At 42.0% G+C, this 25,055-nt stretch overlaps 1 protein-coding gene across 5 annotated transcripts in view; it reads left to right on the plus strand.

Annotated features, from left to right (window-relative positions):
- Positions 1-1,460: 1,460 nt before the first annotated feature.
- The window catches only part of EYA2 (EYA transcriptional coactivator and phosphatase 2), a 128,235-nt gene continuing 104,640 nt past the window's right edge, over positions 1,461-25,055 (plus strand). The window contains exons 1-4 of one of the 5 annotated variants that reach the window (XM_056549157.1): positions 1,461-1,674; positions 1,768-1,812; positions 11,560-11,689; positions 11,879-12,119. The gene's annotated coding sequence lies outside the window, so the exon portion shown is untranslated. Of the gene's footprint in view, positions 1,813-11,559; positions 11,690-11,878; positions 12,120-25,055 lie in introns of all 5 variants that reach the window. The other 4 variants (XM_056549156.1, XM_056549159.1, XM_056549158.1 and 1 more) reach the window with 4 other exon arrangements.

Below are 25,055 nucleotides of genomic sequence, written 5' to 3' on the forward strand. Positions count from 1 at the left end.
CGTGCAGTATGTCCCCCTTTAGCCCGTGCAGTATGTCCCCCTTTGGCCTGAACAGTATGTCCCCCTTTAGCCCGTACAGTATGTCCCCCTTTACACGTAGAGCACATTGGGAGCACTGTTCTACGTCCTCAGCTCGGGGAGATGAGGGAGGGACCTGCCATTGCTATCTATGTCCTCAGGGAGGGGGCGTGGCCGTAGAGATCTGCGGCCAGCCGAGCTCGGGGAGGGGAGATGAGGAGGGGGCGTGAACCTCCTCCTTCGCCTTGCTCTGCCCTCCCCCAGTTCTAGCTTCGGAAATGTTCGGAGAGCTGGGGGAGGAGCGGACGCATGGATCTACGGGGGCGCAAAAAACCACCTCACACCGGGATCCCCTGCATGGCGGCGTCGCCATCACGTCGTCGCGCATGCCGTCCCGTCATCTAATAGGAGCGGCGTGCGTAGTGACGTGATGACGGCGACGGAGAGCATGGATCCCGGGGAAGAAGACGTCCGGAGCGTCGGGGGACACCCTGGGGACGCGGCGACAGTGATGGAGCGACATCCAGGGCAGCGGTGACAGGTCCGGAGCAGCGGGGACACGTGAGTATTACCTCCTATCCAGTGGTCTTCAACCTGCGGACCTCCAGATGTTGCAAAACTACAACTCCCAGCATGCCCGGACAGCCGTTGGCTGTCCGGGCATGCTGGGAGTTGTAGTTTTGCAACATCTGGAGGTCCGCAGGTTGAAGATCACTGTTAGGTTCAGAATCTTTTTTTTCTAGGTTTTGCACCTTTAAAATTAGATGCATCTTATATGCCGGTGCGTCCTATAGGGCGAAAAATACGGTAAACTATAATGATAAATGCTGGCCAGTATAACTACTAAACAGATCTACCAACAGTTGCATATGGCGCCAAAGATGTTGTCCTGACCAAGGTCACCACAAGCAGCAGAATTGTGATATAAATCACCTCACAATAAGACATTCACCATTAACCCTTATTATAAAGGACAGTCACCATGCTGAGTAGTGCTGAGCGGACCCTCTATGCTGTATATAACACGGTCCTTACTACAAATTATATCAGGCAGGGGTCACAAAAAACATGTCCTGAAGAACTAATGTGTGTACAGGCCCCGCCCTTGAATTTTCACCTCACAACGGCCCCGTCTTCACGCCTTTTCTTTCCCTTCCCATCTCAGATGAAGACATCGCTGCGGCAAGTACAAGCCACGCCTCATCCTCCCTCCTCCGCCGATTAATCCGCACAGGCCCTGGTCCCGCCCTCTCGTTCAGTCTATGCCCCCACCCCCTCCTTCAGTCTATGCCCCGCCCCTCCTTCAGTGTAGGTTGAAGGCCCCGCCCTCTCTTCAGTCTAAGTTGAAGGCCCCGCCCTCTCTTCAGTCTTAGTTTAAGGCCCCGCCCCCTCCTTCAGGCTAAGTTTAAGGCCCCGCCCCTCTTTCAGGCTAAGTTTAAGGCCCCGCCCCTTTCCCGCCTTCGCTGAAGTGGCGACGGATCGCAGCAAGGGACTTTCTAAAAAACTCTGCACGTCTCCCTCATATACAGCCATAATACCTCTGCCGTGTACTAGATTATATGAATGCGTGCTCTGTAGAGCCACAAGGCCCAGCATTCCAAGATAAGCTATACCTTTTGAGGAGAAGCCATGTACTGTGATACCACAGAGCTTTGGGTGGATATTTGATGTATAGGTGCATATATGGCAGTGTTTAGGTTTGGGTTTATGCATTTCTGTCCATTTTTGTGCCATTTTCTGTTTGTACAGGAGGCCCATGATTCCGTAGCTGCTGAGACCTTAATGGTGGCACAGGTAACCACTTCTGATGTTAAAATGTAGTCCAGTGGTCTTCAAACTGTGAACCTCCAGCTGTTGCACTTTCCCAGACAGCCAAGTCCCAGCAACAGTTGTAGTTTTGGAGACTGGAATTCAACAGTTTTTTGGGGACCACTAGTGTAGTATGAAGCCTAATATATGTGTGTGCAGCAACTGTATCCCTCATGTCATGTTGTGTTGTACCGCGCTATCGTGGTGTATTATACCGCGGTGTCGTGGTGTGTTATACCGTGCTGTTGTGGTGTATTATACCGCGGTGTCGTGGTGTGTTATACCGCGCTGTCGTGGTGTATTATACCGCGGTGTCGTGGTGTGTTATACCGTGCTGTCGTGGTGTATTATACCGTCGTGGTGTGTTATACCGCCCTGTCGTGGTGTGTTATACCGCCCTGTCGTGGTGTGTTATACCGCGCTGTCGTGGTGTGTTATACCGCGCTGTCGTGGTGTGTTATACCGCGCTGTCGTGGTGTGTTATACCGCGCTGTCGTGGTGTGTTATACCGCGCTGTCGTGGTGTGTTATACCGCGCTGTCGTGGTGTGTTATACCGCGCTGTCGTGGTGTGTTATACCGCGCTGTCGTGGTGTGTTATACCGCGCTGTCGTGGTGTGTTATACCGCGCTGTCGTGGTGTGTTATACCGCGCTGTCGTGGTGTGTTATACCGCGCTGTCGTGGTGTGTTATACCGCGCTGTCGTGGTGTGTTATACCGCGCTGTCGTGGTGTGTTATACCGCGCTGTCGTGGTGTGTTATACCGCGCTGTCGTGGTGTGTTATACCGCGCTGTCGTGGTGTGTTATACCGCGCTGTCGTGGTGTGTTATACCGCGCTGTCGTGGTGTGTTATACCGCGCTGTCGTGGTGTGTTATACCGCTCTGTCGTGGTGTGTTATACCGCGCTGTCGTTATGCACCGCGCTGTCGTGGTGTGTTATGCACCGCGCTGTCGTGGTGTGTTATGCACCGCGCTGTCGTGGTGTGTTATGCACCGCGCTGTCGTGGTGTGTTATGCACCGCGCTGTCGTGGGGTGTTATGCACCGCGCTGTCGTGGGGTGTTATGCACCGCGCTGTCGTGGGGTGTTATGCACCGCGCTGTCGTGGGGTGTTATGCACCGCGCTGTCGTGGGGTGTTATGCACCGCGCTGTCGTGGGGTGTTATGCACCGCGCTGTCGTGGGGTGTTATGCACCGCGCTGTCGTGGGGTGTTATGCACCGCGCTGTCGTGGGGTGTTATGCACCGCGCTGTCGTGGGGTGTTATGCACCGCGCTGTCGTGGGGTGTTATGCACCGCGCTGTCGTGGGGTGTTATGCACCGCGCTGTCGTGGGGTGTTATGCACCGCGCTGTCGTGGGGTGTTATGCACCGCGCTGTCGTGGGGTGTTATGCACCGCGCTGTCGTGGGGTGTTATGCACCGCGCTGTCGTGGGGTGTTATGCACCGCGCTGTCGTGGGGTGTTATGCACCGCGCTGTCGTGGTGTGTTATGCACCGCGCTGTCGTGGTGTGTTATGCACCGCGCTGTCGTGGTGTGTTATGCACCGCGCTGTCGTGGTGTGTTATGCACCGCGCTGTCGTGGTGTGTTATGCACCGCGCTGTCGTGGTGTGTTATGCACCGCGCTGTCGTGGTGTGTTATGCACCGCGCTGTCGTGGTGTGTTATGCACCGCGCTGTCATGTTGCAGAACATCCTTCCAGTACTTATCAGCGGCTGTATGCTCCAGAGGAAGTTGAGCTGTTCTTTTCTGTTTGACAACAGTGCTCTCTGCTGACACCTCTTTTCTGTGTCAGGAACTGTCCAGAGCAGGAACAAATCCCCATAGCAAACCTCTCCTGCTCTGGACAGTTCCTGACATGGACAGAGGTGTCAGCAGAGAGCACTGTGCTCAGACAGAAAAGAACTACACAACTTCCTCTGCCGCATACAGCAGCTGATAAGTACTGAAAGAATTACAATTTTGAAATAGAAGTAATTTACAAATCTGTTTAACTTTCTGCCACCAGTTGATATGGAAATAATAGTTTCCTACTGGAGTACCCCTTTAACCAGTTCAGGCAATCATGTTGCCCTGCCCCCACAGACAGTCAACAAGGCTCTGTTCACACAAGTCTCATTATCTGACAATTTCCGCCATGGATGTGCTGTGGATCCACATGAGGATAGCGCTACTATTTGAAATAAAATAGTTTTCCACCAGAGTACCCCTTTAAAATCAATGAGGAAATTACCAGTAATACCCCAGATTTATTAATTTTACCAAAACCAAAACTAGTTTTGCCCATAACATCCAATTACAGCTCAGGTATAGTACAGTAAAGGACCCTAAACCTGGCGCTGCTACTTCTGGTCAAGGAAGGAGGATTCAGGAACTCCAAATGTACTTTCAAGTGATTTATTAGATAAAATAATAAAATACAGGAACAATAATTGCACCTTTTTATTTTTTTATCTAATAAATCGCTTGGAAGTACTTTTGGAGTTCCTGAATCCTCCTTCCTTTACCAGAAGTAGCAGCGCCAGGTTTAAAGAAGATCTCCGTTGCTAAGAAATGTATCCTCTATCCGCAGGATCTCCTGTACGGGGCTTTTGTACCCTCCTCTCCCATAGAGATGAATGGAGGGGGCATGTATGTACCAGCTGACATGCTCTTTGGGAAACGTCACCCACATGAGCTCATGCGGGGCCGAGTTAGGGCCCCGTACAGGAGATCTTGCGGATAGGGGATAGGTTCCTTAGCACTGGACATCTTCCTTAAAGGGATACGCCGCTGCTCAGTGTTTGAAACAAACTGTTCTGAACGCTGGAGACGGGAGCTCGTGACGTCATAGCACCCCTCCCCTCATGACGTCACGCCCCACCCCCTCAATGCAAGTCTATGGGAAGGGGCATGAAGGCCGTCCCATAGACTTGCATTGATGGGGTGGGCGTGATGTCATGAGGGGGCGGGGCTATTACATCACGAGCTCCCGTCTCCAGCGCTTGGAACAGTTTGTTTCAAACGCTGAGCAGCGGAGTACCCCTTTAAGGGTCTTTTTGTACTAGTATACTGGTTGCTCTACAGGACAGGTTGCCCCAGGCTTAGCAGCAACTTCACCTTATAGTACCCCAACACAGAATCAGGATGATAAGCACACTTATCACTCACCATCTATTAGAGACGATTGTCTCTGGTTATTCCCTTCCCTATCCTTGGGTAATACACAATGCGTCTGCGTGCTGTCTCTTGTCTTACAAATCACAAATCTGCATATCGGCAAGGTAATTGCCGATACCGATAATGACATTGCCGCCCCCATAAACGCAATGTATTCCGCATGGTTTTTGCCAAAAAAAACAAACCAGATAAGTATTTTGGAGGATACATTTTTCCACCACGGAAATTCTGTTGTGTGCGCTGTGCAGCGGAATCCCATCGACAGCAATGGGACTCTGCTGCGCTGAAAATGGAATTATGCTCAAAAATCTGTAATGTGAACCCAGTCTTTCCTGTGATTTTTATAGTGCATAAAGAATTACTTTAAGGGTATGTTCACACAGAGGGATCTACTGCGAGGCTTAAACTAGCAGTAGGAAACTCGCAGTAGATCATGCTCATCTGAACAAACCCTACAGGTATTTTTACGTGTATTGTATGCTCTCTAGATTTCATGCTGCAGAATGACATCCGCAAAGTATAAAATGTGTGAACATACCCTTAGGGTGTGTTTACATGTATCATATATGCTGTGAATTTAATTCTACAAATTTTATAGACAACAAATTTGTATTAAAATATAAACACAAAATTCTCAGCACATATGGGACATGTGAATATACCCTAAGGCTAAATTTCTACTTGTTTTTTTGTCCTACGTTTTTTGGTTTGAAAAAACGCAAGAAAAAATGCAAGAAAAAACGGCAATGCAATTTCCTGGTCCGGCGTTTTTTCTGGCGTTTTTTCATTTGTGTGGAAATTGCATTTTTTGGCACCATTTGCATTTTTTTTTTTTTTTTTGGTACCCAAAATTTGTTGGGTACCAAAAAAAAAAAAAAAAAGATGCAGTAGCGATGGAAAACAATGTATTTAACAAAATTTACATTTTTTTATAACAAAATTTTAATACATTTTTAATAGTTTGTGTGTTTTACCTTTTTTCCTCTATTTTTTTTTTGTAGTACTACTACTCCCAGCATGGAACAGACTGTTCAATGATGGGAGTAGTAGTACCTGTACTAATAGTCATATCGCCCCGGGTGTCAGTCGTGACACCCGATGCGATCGTCCATAATATAGCAGAGACAACATTAATAGGCAGATCGCAGCGAGTGTAACTTCTGACACCTGTTGCGATCTGTCTATTAATGCAGGTACTACAGCTCCCAGCATGGAGCAGAGTGTGCTCCATGTTGGGAGTTGTAGTACCTGCACTTAAAGGACATGTCCGGTGCTCACTTTTCTTATTGTATCCGTTCCAGGCTGCAAAAAAAAAGAAAATAAGCTTTCTCTTGCCTGCCTAGGCTCCCCCAGTGCTCCGGTAACGGTGTTCGGTCCCCGAGCTGTATTCTTCTTACTTCCTGTTAGCCCGGCACGTCACACGGAGCTTCAGCCTATCAGTGGCCGAGGCGGGACATCGCTGCGGCCGGTGATAGGTTGAAGCTTCGTGTGACTTGTCGGGCTAACAGGAAGTAAGAAGAATTCAGCCCGGGGACCGAACACCTGTACTGAAGCACCAGGGGAGCCTAGGCAGGTAAGAGAAAGTGTTTTCTTTTATTTTTCAGCCCGGAACGGATAAAATAAGAAAAGTGAGCACCGGACATCTCCTTTAAGGAAAGATCACAGCGGTTGTCACTCCTGACACCTGCTGTGAACCTCCTGTATAATGTATAGATGCGGCCGCTCTTCTATGGTCTCCTTCACTGATGTATATATACAAGAAAAACACACACACACTACATTTTTATTATTGTTGGCTACATTTTTAGGTCCCTGCCCGCACACATAAATTGATCCCTGTTTAAAAATTAATAAAATTTTGTAATAAAAAAGATACATTTCGTTAGATACAATTTTCTCAGTCCTGATACTCTCAGTCCTGATACTCGCTGTGTTTACAATTTATAAGCTGGGGAAGTACATGGAATTTCTCTTCACTCCCTGTCCGGCCACTACGTCCGACTCATTCACTGCATAGACCAATGCAGTGAATGAGTGGGATTTCACTGACAGCCCGGGAGGGAAGCGCATGCTGCTGTGCACTTACTCCTGCTTATATTTCATCAGGGGGTATTCATCAATCTATATAGTTATTTTAGGTGTATTTTCTTGCGCAAAATCTTGCGCAAGGATATTTCCTGCGTTCTTTTTGTGCGTCTTTTTTGTGGAACTTTTTCTAAAGATGTCACCCTTCAAGTGTACCGTAGAGCTGTTTTTCTGGTAGACATGAATTTATTAACTGCGTCTTTTTTTTTTGCGCAAATATACACTAGCTCCGAGCACACGTACAAGTCTGCCTTATATTGTTTTTCTAGATCTGAGATGGGCTGGATTCTATTACTGCACATGATTCACAGAGACCCGTGCGCAAGTTTAGTACATTTTGCGCAGGTAAATGACAAATACACGCAGCAGAAAGGGGTTAAAAAAAAAGCTCTACCATACACTGATGTTGATGAATCTCCCCCCACCCAGGTGTCTATTTGCAGCAGGTCTCATGGTGTGATTTAAACTTTCGAGTTTCAATCTTTTACTACCTATATATGAAAACTGTGCTTTAGACCTACTGTCCTATGAGAAGCTTTGCTTCCATTTATTTTTTCTAGATACATGGCGCAATTTTTGACATAAGCTAAACAAAAAAGCAGAGGAATACAGTTACTGTTGATTTTGCATCTAGACAAGGATTTACCAACCACCAAGCACCAAAATAATAAATATCACCGCTGTGTGCAGCCATACTGTAGCTGAGTTTTGCCTTTAATTTATGAACAATGGTTTCTTATTGGAGATTATTGCATCCTGAGTCGGTGACCCCGTCTGCTGACCTGCAGTGTTAGGGCAATAACGTTCCAAGTAGTTACACATTATTCTATTATAACCTGTCTCTAAGTGTGATTAGATCTTTTAGGTCTGGTTTATCCTGTGATTTTATATTTGTGTTATATACTGTCTGGTTTTGAGGAGATTTTGAAAATGAAAAAACAAGAACACTTCTGAATTCTTCTTGCAGCATTCTTCTCTTCCAGGGCAGGGCACTCTTAGGGTCCAATCTGCTTTATATCTGAAGAGGTTTTTTAAGACTATATTATTAGCAATGTATGGTCAGGCCACATCTAATCGTTGGGGGTCTAAACATTCCTTCATGTATATAGCAAATCATTCCCTCCTAGCCTCTGTCTGGAAGAAGAGCAATTCTACTAGGAATATTTTTTGATACATTTTTTAAAAGCATTTTTTTATATTTATTTGACACTTTTTAAAGGGGTATTCCTGGAAAAAAAAAATTCTATTATACATCAATTGGCTCCAGAAAGTTAAACAGATTTGTAAATTGCTTCTATTAAAAAATCTTAATCTTTCTAATAATTATCAACTGCTGAAGTTGAGTTCTTCTTTTCTATCTGGCAACAGTGCTCTCTGCTGACACCTCTGTCTGTCTTGGGAACTGCACAGAGTAGCAGAGGATTGCTATGGGGATTTGCTTCTACTCTGGACAGTTCCCGAGACAGGTGTCATCAGAGAGCACTTAGACATAAAAGAACAACTCATAAGTACTGAAAGGATTAAGATTTTTTTTAATAGAAGTAATTTACAAATCTGTTTAACTTTCTGAAGCCAGTTGAGATATATACATATATAATGTTTTTTCCTGAATAACCCCTTTAAGTCCTCAAGGGGGACTATTAAGAGCAGTCTACTGTTCAGTACTATGTAATAACATATAACTGATCAGTACTATTGGCAATCTTCTTGTGCAGGTTGCACAAGATGATCTGTCATCCTGCATGCAGGAGGCTGGTAAGAGACCTCTAGCAGCTGTTTCTGCTCATCGGACCCCTACAATTGCACTGTGGGTAGGGGACCCTCCTCGTGTCCTCCAGGTGTTTGGGATGCCGCAATTTCACCGTGGCGGTCCCGAGCAGCCCAATGAGCTAACCGGCACTGATTAGCTTTCACTTTAGATGCAGCGATCAACTTAGAACGATACGTCTAAAGGGTTTATAGCGCGTGGCACCACGATCGGTGCTGTGCGCTATTAGCCACAGGTCCCGTCCGTTGCTAGGTGCCGGGCCCGACCTGCTATGATGCGGGGCCACGGCGTGGCCCCACGTTATAGGAACTGAGCAGGCGGAGGGTGTACAGGTATGCCCTCTGTCCCCAACACGATATACACTCACCGGTATTACGGTATCATATGAATTTTATGCAGCCGTATAAATCTATATATTTATATCATATAAATTATATCATATAAATTTATACTGCCCAGCCAATCATCACAACTTTCTGGGAAATATAATTAGGTGTATATATACGGTAGTGCAGGGGACCATAGAAGAGCGGCCACCCGAATCTATACATTATACAGGAGGATCACAGCGGGTGTCAGGAATGACATCCGCTGTGATCTTTCCTTAACTGCAGGCACTACTACTCCCAACATGGATCAGAGTGTTTTCCATGTTGGGAGTAGTAGTACCTGCAGTCAAGGACAGATCACAGCGGGTATCACTCCTGACATCCGCTGTGATCGTCCTATCTATTGCAGAGATGGGGAGCGGCTCTATACAGCGCTCACATCTCTGCACTATACTCCGGCCAGTGATATGAATAGAACATCACTCATTCATATTTCCCTCCAGAGAGCGGTGATTGGCTGCAACCATCCGGCCAATCCCCACTCTGGGCAGAAAATATGAATGAGTGATGTTCTCTTCACATCAGTATAGTGCAGAGATGTGAGTGCTGTATAGAGCCACTCCGCATCTCTGCTATATTATGGACCATTGCATCCGGTGTCATGACTGACACCCGGTGCGATATGTCTGTTAGTACAGGTACTACTACTCCCATCATGGAACAGTATGTTCCATGCTGGGAGTAGTAGTACTACCTAAAAAAAATTAAGAAAAGAAAAAAAAGTGAAACACACATACCCACTTTATTAAAAAATTTATTAAAATTTTGTTATAAAAAATATAAATTTTGTGAAATACATTTTTTTTACCATCACTACCTTTTTATTTTTTATTTTTTTGGTACCCAACAAAGGGGCCAAAAATGCAATTTCCACTCAAATGCAAAAAACGTCAGAAAAAACGCAAGAAAAAAACACCAAACACAGGAAAATGCTGTGGCGTTTTTTGTGGCCTTTTTTCGGGCCACAAAAAAACAAGTAGAAACTTAGCCTAAGACTTAAAGGGGTACTCCGCCCCTGGCATCTTATCCCCTATCCAAAGGATGTTAGATCGCCGCGGTCCCGCTGCTGGGGACCCCGGGGATCGCTGCTGCAGCACCCCGCTATCATTACTGCGCAGAACGAGCTTGCTCTGCACGTAATGACGGGCAATATAGGGGCCGGAGCATCGTTGCATCACGGCTCCGCCCCTCGTGACATCACGGCCCGCCTCCGTCAATACAAGTCTATGGGAGGGGGCGTGGTGGTCGTCACACCCCCTGCTATAGACTTGCATTAAGGGGACGGGCCGTGATGTCATGAGGGGCGGAGCCAGGACATCACGCTGCTCCGGCCCCTGTATCGCCCGTCATTACGCACAGAGCGAACTCGATCCCGGGGTCCCCAGCAGCGGGACCGCGGCGATCTAACATCTTATCCCCTATCCTTTGAATAGGGGATAAGATGCCAGGGGCAGAGTACCCCTTTGAGAGGGCTCATTCTCTCTCTCTCTTATAGGTGCCTCCATGTAGATTTTACAACTATATGGATATATGGCTGACAACGTAACATAGGGGAATTGCGACACGTAACTTGTGTTTTTCTCATATGACAACAGGACATAATAAGCAAATTGATTTCCCCAGTTTGAGATTAGATTTTGTGAATTCAAGAGAATTTGTGAATCTGTTCACTCTTCATATTCTGTGTGCTGACTCTAAAAGTTGTGCTGGGCCCTAAAACTATGGCGTTTAGTCTAAACACTGGGGATAAACATGTTCATAAACCTAAACATGCACCATTATATATTTAGGGCTGACATTACCTGGTAGAGGAACCATGTGTAACTATACATATAAAGCTGCATGGACAGATGTAATTGCAGGCAGCCCACATAAATGTTTTTTTTAAAGGAATGTATGGAGCATGATGGGGAGGCTGTCTATATCAATATGTGAGTAAGATTAAGAGATGAGAAATGTTGTTAGGATTTAACATCCATATGTGGATACAGTGGCCACATACTGGATCTACCTACTACTGGCTGAGGGAACAAATATCCTACACTTGTGTATTTTTAGAGTATCAGATGTTCACTAGCTGCAAAAAAAACCAAGATTTAAATTTAACCAACCAAAATAGTCCTCCATGTAACCCGAACTGCGACCCCATGTACCGATTGCGGTCCTTTCACTATCTCCCCCCCCCCTTCCATACGCTGGTGATTCATTCTTGTTTACTGCATGGACCCAAAAACGTAGAGAAATAACATAAAGGCGCCAGGGTGTAGCTTGTAAATTCCTAACACTTGGTGTTGTGGACTTTTGCAGAGATTTTACGATTTTTGCTTTCCATAGGAATTTCCAAGGATAACAGAATGTGGCGCAGTTGTGGCAAAAAAACGGTTAAAGAAGGATTGATAGGAATTGACTGGGTTATGCCTTTTGATGTTCTTCCCCAGAGTAGCGTTCTTCTGTCATACAAAAGGTTTGGAGACCTGTGTGTTTGGGATTGAAGCCACCCACCCCTTCCTTGTGTCTCTCCCACACACCCTCCCCTCTGTGCTCGCAGCCTGTCCATACTACTCCCCCTCCTTTAGATGTAGAGGGCAGTCACCAACACAGCACCTGGACAGCAGGAGCAGCCCCACTGATCACTTGTGTTTTCTATGTACAGCTAATAGGATTCAAGAAACTTCACCACTAAGTGAAAGCCGCTCTAAAGAGCCAAGAACCTGGGGCTCCCTCCTTCCCTGTTCACTTGTATGCATTCAGGGAGTCAGCACGGTCTCAGCCTGAAGCTTGAGTTGTTCACTTCCTCACTGACTTCTTCTTCCTCATCCTTCCACTGACTGCCCGGTGAGCAGACACTACTAGTTTGGCTGGAGAAACAGAGGGTCATCTTCTTCTGGACAGTGGTAAGTGTCCTTACCTTTCGCTTGGTTATGTATGCGGAAATTGTAGCTATGGCATTTGTGATTGGATACAGTAGTATATACTTATCTAAAGTTTATAAACTAGTAATGCGTAGATTACAGTAGATTGTACCCCGTACACAGATGACCATTATTTAGGCTTGTTTTATTTGTTACAGTCCTCTCTTACACAACCATTAAATAGATTTAATTACTAATAATTGTTAACGATCTTTAGACTATATTCACACCTTCCAGATGCATCACGGTACAGTTGTGGTTTTGCCTTGATCTTCAGCAAAAGCAAAGTGGTTTTACAATGATTCCCAAAAAATTGAGGCAAAACTGTGACTCTTGTGCAGCATGTGAACACAACCTTACATTTAACCATTAAGAACGATGCTGCCTGTAATCTATTGAGCTGTGCTGGACCCTAAAGAAGTTTCATCGTTAAAAAAAAAAAACCACACAAATAACAAGGAAAGTACTAGTGAATAGTAGCATAGATATGTGAGCATGACCGTCCTGGATTTAATAACTCTATCTATAGAGAAAGCCTCCTAATAAAATAACCCAGAGCAGAGCCGTGCGGACGGTTCACAGAGAACACTAATCATTTCCATTAAAGGCCAATTAATCCTTACAATTCAATAATGCTTTACGCCCGTCAGGCTGCGCTGGGGGAAGCTGCCGCCGCCGCTTACATTTTAATCTTTAACAGAGCTTTTTAATCATTTCTAAGTTGAGTTTTAAGTCCATAAAGGCAATAAAGGGGGAATGGGTTGCCAGCTGTTCTCGAGGACTTTTCCTTCCAGTGATTTACTGGTGTTCTATAGGCAGCCGCAGAACTGTACAGGAGGTTTTAAGTCGGCAGCGGAATCGTATAAGGAAGTTATTAGACTTTCACCTTCATAACTGCTTTCCTTCATACTAAATCTATTCACTTTACTATATCCCCCTGCAAGAAACTCATTTAGTGAACCAAATATAGAAAGTTAGCTCAATGTGACATCGAATCAGCAAATGGAGCAACAAAAATAATTTGATGGTCCTAACTATTTACTGATATAAAACAAGAAACTTAATTTATTGCTACAAAATGTGAGACATTGTGAGATTTATACATAAACATTTTATTTACTTATTATTATTAGTGTTGTATAGTATAGTTTAATCGCTTGCCGCAAATGGACGTTCATGAACGTCCATCTGCGGCTCCCGAGGTATGACGTACACTCAGCAGGTGAGTGCGCATCATACCTGGTGGGTCCCATTACCAATCGGGCTAATGTCCGGCATTAACCCTTTAGATGCGGTGATCAAACTTGATCACCGCGTCTAACACTAAAGTAAACATTGCCGGTTAGCTCAGTGGTGCTGTTTGGGAATGCCGCGGTGAAATCGCGGCGTCCCGAACAGCTTACAGGACGCGAGGAGGATTCCTACCTGCCTCCTCGCTGTCCGATCGCCGAATGACTGCTCAGTGCCTGAGATCCAGGCAGGAGCAGTCGCGCGGCGATAACACTGATCAATGCCATGCTATTATATAAATATATCGTTAATTAAACCACACGGTCAATGGCGTACATGTAAATAAATCCCAAAGCCCAAAATAGTGTATTTTTGGTCACTTTTTATACTATAAAAAATGAATAAAAAGTGATAAAAAAAAAGTCCGCCCCTTATACGGAAAAATAAAAAAATTACAGGGGTCAGAAGAGGACATTTTTCAACATATTAATTTTGGTGCATGTAGTTATGTTTGTTTTAGTAGTAAAATAAAATCAAACTTACATAAATTTGGTATCCTTGCGACCGTATGGACCTACAGAATAAATATAAGGTGCAATTTTGACCAAAAACTGCACTGCATAGAAACGAAGGCCACTAAAAATTACAAATGGCTTATTTTTTTTTTTTTTGCCCCACAAATAACTTTCTGGTTTCACCGTAGATTTTGTAGTGAAATTGTTAATGGTATTAAAAAGTAAAATTGTTGTCGCAAAGAACAAGCCCTCATGGATTTTTAGGTAAAAAATTTAAAGTGTTATGAATTTTAGAAGGTGAGGAGGGAAAAACAAAAGTGCAAAAATGAAAAATCGCCGAAGTGGGAAGGGGTTAATATCTCTAATAAACCTTTTTGTTCTATTCCAATTACATTTTATTTAGTTAGTTCTATTAAATAAGCTTTGCAATTAGCCTGGAGAATAATTTTGCTATTAAATCATAAAGCTTTTTTTGCATTCAACTTCTGTAAAAGAAGAAAACTAATTTGTAAAAAAAAATGTGATAATGTTACATTTATTAGTAAATAATGTTTTCCTGCATTGCTTTATGTATTGTTCTTGTGCTCTTTGACACGTTTTCTGTAATGATGTTTTATGGACGGTGTGTTAGTGTCTGAGAATGAACTTATTCAGGATTACCAATGCAGCAATATATTGTAATTACTTTATGCTGGAGCTTATTACTGATAATCTAATGCCGCTCACATTAATCGCTCTGTTCTCAGGAGCTGAAATCACAATAATAAATATGAGATAATTCTATTTGAGGCTTTATATCCAATGAAAATTTGATGGCTTTTTTTTCATGTGTCCCTTTCTTGACTTGAAATCAGTTTGCGGAGAAGATTGTTCCTCCAGGGAATGTTTTCTATTACACAAAGTAAAAAGTGTTCACCGTGTTTATCCGGCGGCTCTTGGCGCAGGTAATGAGCGGTGATGAGAAGGAGAAACACTCGTGTTATCATAATATTGAACCGCTGGATGCTGCTAGAATGACTTCTTTGTTAGAAGAGGAAAACGCTGGATTTAGTAAAACAAACGCCTCGATGGCTGAACCAACGCAGAAGCGTCCTGTGGATTTAGCAAATAGTGCGCTGTTGACAGAAAGGAATCTTTATCACAAACACTTTTGTCCCAGGTTTATCCAGCAGAGCTGGAGGCTGTGAGCACTAGTGGCAAAACAATACGTCCTCTGCTTTTATTTAGAGATCTTAACTCCTCTAAGAACATTTAGACAACTCTCTGTATGAATCAGGTGTCAATAATGTGACAAATTACTGCGGTGACAGTATCCTAACACCGCATCCCAAAGGTGACGACATTAAAACAGAGGGGAAAAGGCAGCATCCCCAGGTAGAAAACATTGATTCCATCACGTTCTTCTAAGACTAAAGGTTGTTCGTGTATAGTTTTGATTTGTTTGTATTCAGATTTGTCCTTTGAAAACATTAGATATTTAAATGACAATGTACTAAAATTTAGACCACAATTGTTATTAACACTTCTGTATGTGGACTAGTGCCAAGTTATTAAGACTTACTGGATTGTAAGATATTAGATACCTATAACAAAAGAAAAACTAAGATAAAACTTGACCACAGTGAGTTTGGTTCTTGCTTTTCTCTACTCTGTCCCTTGGATTTTCTTAAAACCAGGACACTCTATTTTATTGAATATATATTTAATCAGGTTATATCTTTGCTTGATATAAAAAATGTTCCTGAAGGTGGCAATTTTTTTTATATATTTTTAAAACTCAAACTATGTTCCATTTTGTATAAGCAAGTTTCTCTTCCTTTAATTTTAGTTTTCCTTTAAATACTGCTTTTGCAAAGTGTTATTTCAGTATCCTCCCCTCAGCATCTTGCAATTGTGGGGTGTCTTCTGTCATTTTGGCTGACTGGAGGTTAAGGTGGATTTAGAGCCTTGAAGTGCATTTTAAATTGGAGGTTTTGGGGGATTTAACCCCCAAACTGCTGTTTTTTCCTGCTCTGGGTCTTGTTTGCTGAGATTTTTAGCTTGCAGCTATATAACGCTCTAGTCACGGCATTTAATTGTGTGTGTACTAACAACGCCTTGGAGAGATGTTGACTTCAGCACTGACATCGGGAACATAGAACTCTCCAAGATTACAGCAGCTACTTCAAGCTATCCTGGATGCAAGCTGGAAATTACACCTTACAATTATGGGGGTTTTACATGTTTTGTCTTCATAAGGCCGGTCAAAAGTTTCTGTTTCTTACATCGCCAAATTAAAAGTTTTATTTGTTACTTTGCACGGGGTGAACGGTGCATGTTATGTTGAATAGCACAAAATAGTTTATTCATATTTCAGATTAAAATAAAGCTATAAGGCATGAATTAAAAAATTTCCCTTTGAGTGGCATTGGGGGTTGTGGGAGGGGTGTCTGCTGTGTTTTTGCCAGCGTGCACCCACCGTGTTCTTTATTTAAGAGGTTGTATTCACACGTGTCTTCTGGTGGACACACAATCGGTTAACCAGCTTCTCAGAAGAAGGCTGTCACTCACATCTTGTTCCCATGAAGACATGGAGCAGAGTGTTATGGGTAGATGCGGCTGATTGACATCTCTGCTTATTTTGCTGCAATTCTTGAATTTCATGTATGGGGCGGCCTAGCAGGAGGCATCACAGCCCTCCCTGAACACAGGAGTTGCAGATAAGGGGGATCTGTTTCTAAGGCCTCAATAATGCATGTCTAAAATGGCGCACAATGTAAAAGTCAGCAAGCGTCCGATCAGTTCATTCTATTGCATAATGCTGCCTGTTCAATTACAGCCTGCGATAAACAAGACCGGGAACTCCAAGCCTAGTCACTGAAGAATGCTGCATAACATTTAGGCCCAGTAAAAGTTTTTTAGGGTATTGGACCATTGCATGTTTTGCTGCATATTTTCTCCTGCTGATTTCCTTTTGACTTCTAAATATGCAGAAGATCCTGTACGTGTGAACATACTCTTAATCCATCAATGTTTAGTGACCTAGAAGCCTCTGATTTTGTGGTGCCGGAGCCCTATAGCAGATCCCCACTAATTCAGATCTTTTCCACTAATTCAACCCTAGAGCTGATATCTCTTGTAGAAGAATGTATATAACACAGCCGTGACAGTTCACTGACATGGATATTCTTGTAAAAATTTCATAACTGGGATGAGTATTGCAGCATCATTAGAGTGTTGTGGTTGTCACTAACCCGACCATAAAGACTTCACTAATAAAAGTACATGTTAGTGTTTAGATGTTACGAGGTGGCCACTGACATTGCACAATATTCACTGCTTTATCTAAAGAAAGACAAAAGAGGAAACTACTGGTCACACACTGCAGAAATCAGCTGTATACGAGAACACCTTCGCCGTCGGCTTATCAGTGAGCACGATATAGGTAACCTATGAGTAACCCCATCCACCATAAATCCAACGTTCATTCTATATCAGTAGAATAGGAGCTGCCAGGTATCATTTATGTCATGTAGCTCCAGGAAAAACAGTAGGATTGCATAGGAAAGATCCAACCTACTTGACCTATGTTTACCCCTAAGGCTCCATTCTCACCATGTATTTTTTTTTCTTGGAAAAATGTGTAGTGAAATAGCAGAAATTCCGAATGTAGCTTAAGATTCCTGTCACATATTTTTAAGGTTTTTTTTTGTTTGTTTGTTTTTAACTGCATATTTTGTCACTTATACGATTAAGTTTACACTGCCATTATGCTCTGCCGAGTTTTGGGATCCTATTGACTTGAATGGGGTCGATCAGGGATACAGTATTTTACACAAGTTCAGCGGAGAAGAAAAGTAGGACATGCACTATTTTTTTTAACTCCGCTAAACTCCCGTCATTCTGACTGACTGTTTGGCGGAGGTCTTTTTGCCGGAGCGTAACAGCAATGTGAACGAGCCCTAACTACAGCACAGTGAGATGCATATTGTGTTCATTGACCCTTAATGTGCCACAGAAAACTAAGAAGTGGGACCTAGGCTTGAAGCGTACATCCAGTCACTTTCTAGAAAAGCCACCATAGACTAATCCAGTGTTTCCCAACCATGGTGCCTTTTGCAATGGCCGGAGGAACACTGGACTAGGCTTTCAGCAGACCCTACTGAAATCGGTGCAATCTGCTGACTAAAATTTCTCATGGACGGTGGGGTGTTAAAGGTTTTTTCCATTCTACATTGCTGACCACAGCAAAAGAATTTGCGGTAAATAATGTAGGATACAAAATCTCAACATGAAAACTGGAGAGACTCCTCACACATTCATGACCATGCATTGGATTCCCTTTTTGAAGCTATTTCTTTGCACTTAGCGGAACCTTTCAGTGGATCCTCCCAGGTCATAAATGCAGAATACAGTAATCGTCTCGGTTAATCTTAATTGTTATCAACATAGAACTCCACTTGCGTTTGTCAGTAAGACGCTCTTAAAGAGATGGTGAAATCCTGGACTTCATTAGAGCAAGGCCTTTGCTGCAATAATCCCACCTGCTGTTTATATAACATCCAGTGAGGAGTTTATACAGTGTTCATTCTCTCATCATGTGAAGTGTTTTCTCGCTGTTAGAACAGCTGGCCGACACATTTCGCTGCAGCGTGAAGTTTGTATGCGGGCTTTATTGGGTTAACGAAGCAGTAGTGCGGCGATTCATGTGTCCAGCATACGTATCTGCGTGTAGCTCTCAGTCCTGAGTGGACCTGTAGTTGTGCTGTAACATTACCACGCTGTACTTAATTTTCATTTTGGTTCTTTCCAGCATAGATTTCATCTCCCTCCTGCATAGAAAACATTTTAGGTTGCTGTTCCGCACCCCCCCCCCCCCTCCCTCCAGTGTCAGCTTCCAGTCTCCTTCAGCAAGGTTATACGCCCCAGATTAGGTGGAAGAAGTGCAAGTTGAGGTCTGATGTGAAAAATGATGCAGAATAGAAAAAAATAATTTTGTCTAGATATTTTTTTAGTTAGATGCCCCTAAAAGAATTTTTGACATTAGTTAGTTGTTTTTTTATTTCATTGCAATCATTTATTTATGTATCAGTTAGGATAAGTTTCCATTTGTGTGTGCGTGTATGTATGTTGATGTGTGTGTATGTATATGTATATGTGTATATATATATATATATATATATATATAAATATATTTGGGAAAAACACACCCAAACAGCCGCACATCATTTCATTTTTGTCTTTGGCATTTTTTCACCCCTTTTTGGGGTGCAAAGAAAGGGTGGACACACAAAGGCAAAAACACAAGGGAAAATTGCATTGCAAAAATTCTGAAAAATGCAGTGGCAGATCGTGCCTTTTTTTCCAGCGGGTCTTCCAATTGGAATTTTAGCATTGGGGTGCTTTCACACTATGTTTTAGTTATTGTGTTTAGTTATTCTTTATCGTATACAGTTTTAGGAAAAAGCATATGTTAAAGGATGCTGCTGTATGACATAAAGTTTTTTAATGCATAAACAATAGCGTAGACAACTATGCTTTTGCATGCAGCTAATTTCAATGTACTGTAATGGAAACGGGAAATGGAGACAAAAACACAATGTGAACGCACTCTAAGGAAATCACAACGGAATGACAAAATTATGTGTAAAAAGTAATCTTTTATTGTGTTAGTCCAGCTGACATAGATCAGATATATAAAGAAATAGATAGAGAAATAAGTGTTAAAGGGTAATTTATTATATCAAATCTACCTAATAAACTGAGTGTATGGCACCTAATGGCATATCAGTGTTTATGAATTTCTATTGATTCTCACTGTATAAATGAAAAAATTGCAATGTCCACTTCCAGTGAATAATAGATATGCGCCTTTAATGTATTGCACTCTTTTGACATATGTTGAGCCCATTACTGGCTATGGATATGTTTAGTGTATAATTTGGGAGAATTTCCTTAAGAATAGGGTAAACATGGAGTTAACAGAGAATTATAATTCTATTTGCTTCTTTTATCTTGCATCTCCTGGTCCCTGATACTTGAGACTGGTGACCTCATTTTTAGGTCTGATTGTGACAGGGAGAATGGTCAGGGATTTCTGTGTATCATTCAGTGTCATAAGTTTTTTTTTTTTTTGTCAGGAGACATTTGCAGCAATGCTGGACAGGCACTGCTTCATCTGAAGCTCGGTTACGGTACCGTATATTAACAGTGACCGACTTCTTTGCTATTTAAAGCCATATGTCCTACTGTTGCCCACAGCTTATAGGGTCAGTGTTTTTTATATATAGATTTTTTACTTGTATTAATAAGAATGCTCAGATTGCTCAGATTATGAGCTGCTGTGCTGTCTTTGTTCTCCTGAGCTTCCTCGTCCCCTTGGTGTGAAACTAATTGTAATACGCTTTCAAGGGTACGAGAGTCTGGGGTCATATAGATAACACATTCATAAGATAGTGGTCGAGCTATAAGTGTAGCGTATGTACAAAGAAGTATACTGCTGTGCACATGTTGCTGTATATCTATGCGTATATAGAGGAGCATATGCATACAGGAGTGTCTATAAATCTATCTTATAGCACCACAACTTTTACTTAAAACCATGCTTGGTGGAAATGCCCTTTAGGGCCTCGTGCACGCTTACTTTTTGATGTGAATTGCATGTGGACTTTTTAACCCACATCATGTTAATTTCAATGGGAAATTTTCAATCCACCTTTAAGAATGAATGTTAATTCTTAAAGGGGTACTCCGGTGGAAAACATTTATTTATTTATTTTTTAATCAACTGGTGCCAGAAAGTTACAGATTTGTAAATTACTTCTATTAAAAAAAATCTTAATCCTTCCAGTACTTATTAGCGGCTGTATACTACAGAGGAAGTTCTTTCCTTTTTGGATTTCTTTTGTCTGTCCACAGTGCCTTCTGCTGACACCTCTGTCCATTTTAGGAACTGTCCAGAGCAGCATATGTTTGCCATGGGGATTTTCTCCTGCTCTGTGCAGAGGTGTCAGCAGAGAGCACTGTGGAAGACAGAAAAGAAATCCAAAAAGAAAAGAATTTCCTCTGTATTATACAGCCGCAAAAAGTAAAAAAAAAAACTTAAAAACTGCATCTAGAAACTGTGTGTTTTTTGACTTTTTTAATAAAAAAAAAAAAAAGAAACTTAAATGGGCACTGTCAGATACAAAAACTTTTCATATATTGTAAAGCATGCAAAACCAATAGGGTTTGCAATTGCTTTCAATAGAAAATTTGCAGTATTTCATACTGAAAAAGCCAGTCAAACAACTGCCCCCCTGCCTGCTTGGACACATACTAGTCCTGCAGTGTCCATGCCTCATGGACACACTTCCTTGATTGACAGCTGTGAGCGCAGGGCTCACAGCTGGGGGAAAAATCCTCCCACTGTCAGCTTGTGTCCCGCTACTGTCAGTGAGGACAAGCTGGGAGTTGTAGTTTACCTAATGCTAGGGGAGATGTGAGCAGTCAGCATACTGAGGGAGGGGGCGGAGACCTGCACAGTGAGGCCACGCCCCCTCCCTTTCAGAGGAATTCATAGTAGTGAGCTAAATTAAAAGTGTAATAAAAAATAAAGGTGCTAGACACAAATTTGATGTACATGGTCAGGAGTAGGTACTGAGTGATATATATTTAAAAATATTTTGTTGGAACTGACGGGTACGCTTTAACAAAACTCAGTGTAAGCATACCTTCATACCAAACCTCCAATATGTCCTGTTTGTGTATGCCAGAGCTCACAGTGATTATTGGAGTAGTGTAAGGACTGGAGTGGAGCACATATTTTCAATCAGCAGGAAAAAACAAAAGAAGGAAACCGATAAGGGTGAGAAATCAGTGCCTCTCAAAAATACCCCGACCCCACCTATCCCCATAAGAGAAAGGAAAGCGCCTCAGGTACAGTACAGGAACAGGCAGGAGGAACACTTTTGTGTGTGGAAGACGTTATCATGTGTTGGATCCATGACCGGCACCAGCGGATCAAATAACATTTGTCTTCTTATGCTGTATACACCCCAACAAACTGCTAGCGCCTTAAATAACGTCTCACAGCTCTTCACTATCAACAGCTGCAGTCTCCACTCACGTTGCTTGTCGTTATAAGAAAGATTTGCTAGAAAGTGCTTCTGAGTTCAATAGAAATATATATATATATATATATATATATATATATATATATAATAGATATAGAGAGAATATTTATATCTAGAAGAACAGTTAAATCGTCCCCCCTCCCTCCCCCCCCCCCCCTCAAAGGAGAGCTGCAGAAAGATGTAGATGATGAGAGATGTAGAGATCACATTTGCATGTGGGGCCTTTTTCTCATGACTCTCCACATTTTTCAGTTTCTGTCTTTCTTGTACAATTGATTGTAATTTGCTCCCAAGTAAAGCGGGGCCCCTAGGAACATGAATGTGCTTAGAATGTGCTTACTCTGCTATAAGAGCAGCCATGTAGAATTATGAGTCTGTCTACAGATTATTATTATTGTTTTCTGCTTTTGTGTGGCTTTCCAGCGTGCCTTATGTTCTGTGCAAAGTGCATTCTAGCCTTCTGTTGGAGGTTTACACCAAGAAGGTTTCCCGAAATACACCTCTGATGTATACCATTGTATGCCTATATGTAGTACATTTGCCCACATTTAAGATTGTCTGTCTGGTTTTCAATATCACGCCACATTAGAAAGATTGTGTAGAATGTGTAGTCTTATAAGAGCCATTTGGCCTATATAGTCCACCCAATATTCTGAATACTATCAATAGTCCCTGACTAGTGTGGAAAAAGACCAATTTAAAGTCAGTCAAAAAAGTGCAAACACTATGTGGTTCCATTGTATCAATTTGGGACAATGTGAAACCAAAAACTTTAGGAAAACCCATAGTAAATATCTTGGGACATATGAAAAAAACAAAGGACATGCCCCTAGGGTTTCTGACCTGTAATATCAGGGAAAACCTGACAGAAAAGCTTGATAAATCTGTCTAAAAAAAAAAGTTAAAAAAACAAAAAATATTAACTACAAAAAGTGTCTGCTTTAACCCCTTAAGGACGATGGGTCTATGGGTACGCCCTGATCCCGCTAACTGGGTTTAAAATGTTCTCACGAACGGAGAACTGGTTGAACCCCACATGAGCAGCCGATCGCTGGTTACACTGATCAATGCTATGCTATGACATAGCATTAAACAGTGTATGCAACCAAAAGATTGCATGGCTGAAAAAAAAAAAAAGGTAAAAAGTGGTAAAAAAAAAAAAAAAAAAAAAAGAGAATAAATGTGAATAAGCCTCCCCCCCTAATAAAATTTTTAATCACTCCCCTTTTCCTATTTTTTTAAATAAAATAATTTAATTAAAAAAATCATATGTGGTACCGCCACGTGCGTAAATGTCCAATCTATTAAAATATATGGTTAGCTAAACCGCACGGTCGATGGCGTACAAAAATACCAAAGTCCAAAATAGTGAATTTTTGGTCACTTCATATACCATAAAAATATTAATAAAAAGCGATCAAAAAGTCCTATCAAAACAAAAATGGTACTGATAAAAACTACGGTGCAAAAATTACCTCTCATACAGCCCCATACATGGAAAAATGTAAAAGTTATAGAGGTCAGAAGATGACCATTTTAAACATACTAATTTTGGTGCATGTAGTTATAATTTTTTTTTTAAAGTAGTAAAATAAATAAAACTTACATACCGGTAAATTGGGTATCCCCGTGACCGTATGGACCTACAGAATAAAGATAATGGCCCTGATTTACTAAGAGTGGAGTGTTTATTCTGGAGTGATTTCAATATATTTTTTTCAGGCTTATTTATTATTCTGTCGCACATGTCCGTTATTTTTCTGTCGCACGTTTTTTTTGTGTCGCACTCCTCAATTGTGTTGCACAAACTCCGAGCTAAAGAAATTAATTGTGTGAGTCAAAATGGTTTAGACTTGTTTGTTTAAAAATGTTTACATGAATCAAAAGTATTCATGTGTTATAATTTTTCAAACATTACAACAATTATCCTTGTTTATCAGCTTGGGTGTTAAATTGATTTAAACCTAAAATTGCAAATGTGTTAAAAAGAAAAATATATATATATATAAACATTAACTATCACAAAAGCATTCAATATTTATTATTTATTATTTATTCATAAAAGTGTTGAACTGTACAAAATGTTTTCAGGTTATAAAACAAGTTACTTTCACAAAAAACACAATGGCAAACAGCCCCTTGTTAGAAATCACTCCATTTTTTGAGTATTTTTTGTTTTTTGTCTGTAAAACGCCCATTTTTGCATAAAACACGCCCATTTCAGAGTGAAAAAAAAAACCACTCCGAGTGTTTTCTAAAATGTCGGTTGGGCGACTAAATTAACAAATAGTCGCACAGACGTTGACTAAAATTTAGACGCAATAACCGAGAAAAAGAGTCGGTTGGACTTTAGTAAATGAGGGCCAATGTGTCATTTTTACCGAAAAGTACACTGTGTTGAAATGGAAGCCCTAAAAATTTTCAAAATGGCATTTTTTCTTTTCATTTCACGCCACAAATAAAAAAAATTTCGCTGCAGATTATGTTATAAAGTAAGTAATGTCATTACAAAGTACAATTGGTGACACAAAAAAAAGTCCTTATTTGGCTCTGTAGGTGCAAAATTGAACGTGTTATGATTTTTAGAAGATGAGGAGAAAAAAACTAAAGTGCAAAAACTAAGATTGTTCTCAGTCCTTAAAGGGGTATTCCAGGAATTTTTTTTATTTGACTATGCTACAGGGGCTGTTAAGTTGGTGTAGTTCATAATATAGTGTCCGTACCTGTGTGTGACTGTGTTCTCACAATTCCTCTGTGATTTTCACTCCAATATTTATTTTTACCAGCATACAAAATGACTGTCTCAGATCTTTCCCAGGTTGCAATGCGGCCGAGACCTGACTCACTAGTCAGCTGATGACAGGGAGCCTGTCTGCTTCAATGGGTGGAGGGATCACGTGGTGGGGAGAGATCAATCTGCAACAGCTGTAGGCACCCTGATTGAAAACCACAGGTCTTTTGAAGCTCATTTATGTTTCAATGGGTGGGGTGGCTGATGTGTGGGAGGGAGGGAAATGGAATTATGAGATTTGTAGTCAAAAGAATAGTCAATCAGGAAATACCAGTTAACAAAAAGCTAG

This window comes from Hyla sarda, chromosome 12, assembly GCF_029499605.1.
Source record: "Hyla sarda isolate aHylSar1 chromosome 12, aHylSar1.hap1, whole genome shotgun sequence".
Classification (NCBI taxonomy): domain Eukaryota; kingdom Metazoa; phylum Chordata; class Amphibia; order Anura; family Hylidae; genus Hyla; species Hyla sarda.